General features: G+C 41.4%; 1 long non-coding RNA gene across 1 annotated transcript; it reads right to left on the bottom strand.

Moving 5' to 3' along the window:
- Nucleotides 1-1,264: 1,264 nt before the first annotated feature.
- LOC106004674 lies at nucleotides 1,265-6,207 on the bottom strand. The gene is made up of 3 exons (XR_001177716.2): nucleotides 6,063-6,207; nucleotides 2,845-2,907; nucleotides 1,265-1,496 (listed from the first exon to the last, which is right to left on the bottom strand). It is a non-coding gene; the product is annotated as an uncharacterized LOC106004674 (long non-coding RNA).
- Between the last annotated feature and the right edge of the window lie 420 nt (nucleotides 6,208-6,627).

Below are 6,627 nucleotides of genomic sequence, written 5' to 3'. Positions count from 1 at the left end.
ATTCTTTCTCACGCCACAACTCCTTCTTGCTCTGACCTCACCCACTCCTCTACCTACCTCACAACCACACCTCTTATTGGGCTCCAGTCTCAACCCTCCTTTGTCCTTGTACACCCTGATTTCAGGGCCTCCTATATTCTCCACACTAGCTCCTGTCTGTCTGTTGGAAGATAGACCTCACCCAGAGATCATAATGAATACACATATTTTGGCAATTTTGAGCATCTGTTGAAAGCAGGGCAGACACACATCTTAGCACATTGTGATCCATGTCTCTCTGTTTTTCAGTTATTTATCGTGATTACTGTAGTTTTATAATATGTCTTCAAGTCAAGAAGTTTCAGTCTCCCAAAATTATTCTTCCTCATTAATATCATGTTGTTAACTTGCATGTTTTCCCTCTCTGTATAAATTGTAGTATAAGTTTGTCACTATTTACAAAATACTTGCTGAGATTTTAGGTTTGCGTTGAAAGCATACATCCAGTTGGAAAGAACTGACATTTTGAAAGTGATGAATTTTCTTATCAATGAGCATGGACTATCTATGTATTTATTTAGTTCTTTGCTTTAATTCTTCAGAGTTTTGAAGTTATTCTTATATAAATCTTGCACATTCTATGATTTATACCTAAGCATTTCAGATTTGGAAAGTTAACTTAAATTGTGTTTATTTCACATTCCACCAGTTCAATGCTACTTCATGTGTTAAGTATTGTCTTCTATATTAAACATGCATCCTGAAACTTTATTATAATGGCTTATTAGTTTCAAGATGTTTCTTTTGTGTCAATTATTTTGTATTTTCTACATAGGGACTGCATCACCTAATAAAATAGTTTATTTTTCCCTTCTCTTCTATATACCTTTCTATGAACATTTACATTGGCACATTTATATAGATGGTCATATTTTAAAGTAATTCTCTTATATAGTGAATTATGTTGACTGACTTTCAAATGTTACACAAATCTTAAATATTTAAAATGAACAACTTTGGGGCACCTGGGTGGCTCAGTGTGTTAAAGTCTCTGCCTTCACCTCTAGTAGTGATCCCAGAGTCCTGGGATCTGGTTGAGACTCACATTGGGCTATCTTCTCACTAGGGAGCCAGTTTCCTGCCCTCCCCCTGCCTGTCTCTCTGCCTACTTGTGCTCTGTCTGTCAAATAAATAAAGAAAATCTTAAAAAAAAGACCACCTTTGATACATTGTTAGATTGAATTTGCAAATATTTTGTTATATTTTGGTTCCTATGTTTATGAAACATAGATTTTTAATTTCCTTTATTTTGGGAATTTTGTCTGGTTATAATAAAACAGGAAAACAGACTTTATAATGCATATTCCAGGTTGTTCATTCTTCCTTGGTTCTCTGTAGTATTCTCACCATTTTTTTCCTTAAATACTTGATAGAACTCTCTAGTGTAGCCTTTGGGCCTGAAGTTATCCTTGTGGGAAGGCTGTCATGTAGGTTGATGAAAAACTTCAGTGTAAGTTCTAGAAAACATGAGTAACAAGAACTCATTTGTCATTCTACAAAACCTACAGGGCATAAATTTTGCCTGGGGCTGTGTTTTATTTGGTTGTAATTTTCCTTTTTTTAGAATTAAGTTAGTTTAGCAATATTTAATAAAGATAATGTATTTTGAGGAAAAATAAAAAAAATCAAATATAATGACAAGTATTGCACTAGCTTATTTAGAGGGGGGCAGTAAAAATATACAATATTATGATGTCCTGTGTTTCTAGATATTTCCTTGTGAGCCTAAAGTAATCAAGAACCATAATTCTCTGATAATACTCTCTCCAGACTGAATTATAAATGCACATCCACTGGGCACATATTTTCCTTCAGTTCTGTATCTCTGAGAAGTCAATGCATCAAAGCTGAGTCTTGTGACCACCAGTGGACTGAGATTTTGAATTTGTCTCTCAGTGTTTTTGGATCTTTAGTGAGATTAGGAGGATAATTGAGTCAGAAGACATTACTCCCTTTGCATTCTAAAGAGACATTTCCAGGAAAAATTTCATATTAATGAAATAACAGTTGCTTCTTAAACACTAAATTTCCTGGAAATCCCCTAGAAAGCTTGTTAAAATATACATCTATGAATACCAACACTGATTTCAGATTTAGAAGTATAAAATAGAGGATTACATTTTTATCAAGATCCAAAATATGAAAATCTTAATTTGTTCTGATGGTAAAATTAATGAATAAATTTATTTAACAATCCGCTATGTTTAATAGGCCTTACTGATAACAGTATATTGAGTCTCAGTATTGGTTTATGTATAAGGAAAGGCAGGCCTACTTCTAAACATTTTTTTTTCCCGCTCCTAAACATTTTAGACAGAGAGGGAGCAAGGAAGCACATATTTGGAAGGTCACACTGGAGATATGGACACACCATGGGAGAGTCAGGATGAGGTACATGTGGTGATGAGCCATGGACAGGGGAATGGACCAAGGAGGCTCCTTTCCCATGGTGGTGTTGACTATCATTCCCCCACAAACTTTCTCTTCTGCCTCTAAGGCTGAGCCATTAGGAGCACATGAGAGGTTCTGCTTGCACTTCCCCATAGATTTAAATCACTGTGCATGTAGCACTACCCACATACAGCAAACAGTGATAGTTGTCTTCATCCTCAAGTTGAGCCCCTGTGATAGTGTGGGTGGCTGTGTTCCCAGAGATGGATCCAGAGAAGCGATCAGGAACTCCAGAGGGGTAGCTGTTTGTACAGTAGATAAGCAAGCAGGGAGCCTTTCCTGGAGTCTGCTGGTACCTGTCAGGTTAGTTACTGGTAGGGACTGGCCCAGAGTTGAGGCGATAAGCAAATGTACCTGTCCCTCCTGGAGATACTGACAGTGATGGCTCCTGGATCCCCACAGTTGGAGAATCTGCTCCTAAGGGGGAAAACAAACAAACAAACAAACAAACAGGAGAGAGAGGTAGTGTTATGAAAGACAAGGGACTCATGAAACCCTGCTTTTATGTGCCCCCCTGCCAGGATGCAGAGTCCCTTTCCCTGACCTGAGCCATAAGAAAGGAGCCAAAGAAGAAGCACCTTCCAGACCATCGTGGGGACCCTGAGAGTATGTGGCCTCCATAGGCTCTTAGGCTGGAGTGGGTTATCCCCAGGATTTTTCATGTCTCAAGACCCATTAGGAGGAGAAGGTGCTTCATGCAAACAGCTTCCTCTCTCTCCCTGTCCCAAGGCCACCCACATGTCCTCTGGGAGATCTTAAAAGGGGAAGATGTTGGGACCTTACACACACCAATGAATGCTGCATGGCCTGAAACACAGAGTGCCGGGGGGGTGGGGAATTTTTACCAAATCAGCTCCCCAATTACTCTGGTGACCTCCATCCCTAGGTTCCTCTTTGTGAAGCCTGAGAGCTGAATAGGGAGATGGGTGTGTACTTCACAATCTGACCCTGCTTCTAGTTCACCTGAAATCTATCCCTGCAAAATTTTCTTCCCTCCCCAGGGATATTCCTTCTTGTCTCCTTGGAGGATCTTAGCAGTTACTCCTCCAGAAGTGAGATCATAGTGAATCTCAGAGCCATGTCTGAGAGATTTAGGGAAGTTTTTCTCATCTTATTTATTTTGGACCCTGTCTCCAGTTGTCCAGGGGGACCTGACCAGGGATGTGAGCACAACATAGATCACCACTGCCAGGCTGGGAAAACATTTTCCTTTTCTCTTAGAAACCTTTAATTAAATGAAGTATCTTCAATGTACCTTAAAGGTTTATGGGGAAAGTCCAGAAGGTCACCATTAAATTGTGAGACACTTGCCACATCAAGTATAACAAAATATGGACACTTATGTCTATTGACCAGAAATGAACATGACACAGTGTTAAAAAGTGGGTGTGAACATCATGGAGCATTTTGAACTCCATTTCCCTTTTTGTTATTTTGAGGATCAGATGGACTAGGAAGGCTGGAGAAGGGCCTAGAAGGAAGGAGGACAAGTAGGAGGGTATGGTAGAGTGTCTCCAGGAAAAGGGGGAGAGGAGACTCATGGCTGGTCTTCATCCCAGTGTAGATATAAAAAATGAAGGGAATTTATTTTGGAATCACTAATAAATTATTGTTTTGATAAATCTTACATGATTATTTTTTCCTTTCCCTCATATGTGTTTGAGAGCCCCAACTCATATCAGAAAAAATACTCATTCTAAATGATTTTTTTATTAAACTAATGCATTCCTGACACTTTAGAGAACAATAGGTAATTTCATATCTATCAAATTTTGAGGTGAGGAAAAATATTAACACTCAAGAAAATTAAAAATATTTGGAAAGATGAAAACACAATTATCTGTTTCAGTGAGTCAGTATAAAGTACTGGCATAAATGAGAAAGATCAGTATGAAATAAGAACTGAAATGATAGGAGATAAAGTGCTTACACACTTACTGCATAATTCATTATGACCAGATTTGGAAGTCATAGTTAGCAGCCATGGTCCCTGAGGATGGCCACCAGGCACATTGTCTCAAGCATTCATGAGACAAAAGGACCCTCTTTACTTTCCCATGGGGCAGATATGGGTTGGGATCTGCAGCCAGAACAGCATGGTGGGTTTAATAAGTTAGAGAGAGGAGAAGTACCCAGGAATCCTCACTCAGGAAGCAGTAAGAGTAGAGCCCCCCATGTGGCTCCTGAGTGGTCCTGCATGCGTCAGGGAGCGGTTTCCTCTGGGGCTTGTATCTCTGAGGAAACATGGTGGTACAGGATGACCAGGGTGATCACTATATCCCCTGTAGCGTGTCCTGTCACATCACTGTTCTGTTCCACAGAGTCAGGTAACCAACACTGGGAGCTCAGAATTTCCACCCTGATTGAAATATCTGAACCATATATCAGTGCCTCTTCATATCTGGTCCCCCACATTCCATGTTTCTCATCACTGAGACTGCACACAAACTAATCTCAGTCCCAATTCTCCCTGGAGGTCAAGGTTATTTTTTTTTCATATGATGATATGGCTTCTATTAGCTCATATTTTAAGTCATTTCTGCACGTATTAGCTCTGTTTGTAAATGAGAACTTTTGCAATTTATACATCTGAAACTCTTCTGCTGGGTTTTGCTCCCTCCAGGGAGTTGTTCAAATGAGACAAATGAGTTTAGACTACATGTCTTTTATTTTAATATATATTTTAAACCATTGTTTAAACAAAGACATAGACACTGTGCATCACAGAATCAGTTCTATGTACCTAGGATCCTGGAAGGTGAGGCAGAAGGTGTCAGAAAGAATTGATGACAACCACCCATGTCCAGATAACAGGAGCACAAAGCAGATCCAGCACCCTCCCTCTCCCCCTCTAACTTTTCTCATTCTCTATAGGAAACTCTCTATTTAATCAGTGAAGAGGTGAAACGAGAATGCAGGCCATGGTGGCAAAAGTAATCAGTTTTGCTTGCTGACACCTAATTCCAGGCATGGAGACAGTCCCTCCTCATTGAGTCCTATCCTTTGTGCAGGGACCATTACAGCTTGAGTATATGAAGCAAATTCATTTCTGTCACATGATCTCCTATCCATCTATGTTTCCATGAAAATCAGATCTGGAAAATTTACCCCATGGTGCGTGGAGGATGAGACATGAGGCATGTCTGATTCAGAGTTGGGGACTCTTGTGGCTCCTGAGTGCCCATATGAAGGAAAGTCACCCACATTGGGTGTGGTCCCAGGTGGGACCCTTCTAACCCTAGTGTGCAAAGGTTAGTGTTAGATCTTCCTGGTGTTTCTGGCCAAGACCATGAGCTCTCAGAGACATCTCACCTGCATTCTCTGTGAGCCTCAGAATCCATGATCCCCCAGCACATGTAATACTCCCCAGCACTCCTGGAAGGGTTTTGTGACCTTTACAGGTGGACATTTTTGATGTCACCGTCCAGGGATTTGAATATGTAGGTCAACTCTGTGTGTGTTTGGGGTTGAGACATTCATTTTTTTCCAGGGCATCAATGTTCTCAGTTAGACAGATAACTAAAATATTTATGTTATGGTTGTAAGGGCCTGCCCCACCCAGAGGAACTTACTTACAAACCCCGGATATAGGGGCGGGCCAGGCTGGATGGAGACATCCAATCAGTGGGGTGCACATATTTTTGCTGCTTGGAGTTGAAATCTCATTGGCCACCTGTGTGTACGCGGGGCTCAACTACCTCTATAAAGGTTAGTCTGTGAGGCTGGGGTGAGGTGAGTAGTAGGAGGAGTTAGAATCGCTGTTGGGATAGCCGTTAGAATAGCTGTTAGGATAGCTGTTAGAGTAGCTGTTGGGAGCCATTAGGGTAGTGGTTGGGTAATAGTCGTCAGGAGCAGCGCCCCCACGAGCGGACGCGCAGCCCTGAGTGGCGGCCACGTGAGCGGCTGCACTGGAGCGACCTCATAGGGAGCAGCCTCGCAGGGGAGTGGACTCATCTGGGGAGCAGTCTTGTCAGTGGAGCAGAGTCTGTGTTGTCAGGGTTGTCATCCTCATTGTCATCATTGGTGTCATCGTCATCGGGAACAGCCTTGTCCAGGGAGCGGCCTCGCTGAAGCAGCATTGTCATCCTCGTCGTCATCACTTCTTCATCATTGGGAGTGGCATCCTCATTGTCGTCG

This window comes from Mustela putorius, unplaced genomic scaffold (genome assembly GCF_011764305.1).
Source record: "Mustela putorius furo isolate JIRA1106 unplaced genomic scaffold, ASM1176430v1.1 tig00000081_pilon_pilon_pilon, whole genome shotgun sequence".
Lineage (NCBI taxonomy): Eukaryota > Metazoa > Chordata > Mammalia > Carnivora > Mustelidae > Mustela > Mustela putorius.
Note: the sequence above shows the minus strand (reverse complement) of the source record. Positions and strands in the feature narration are given on the sequence as shown.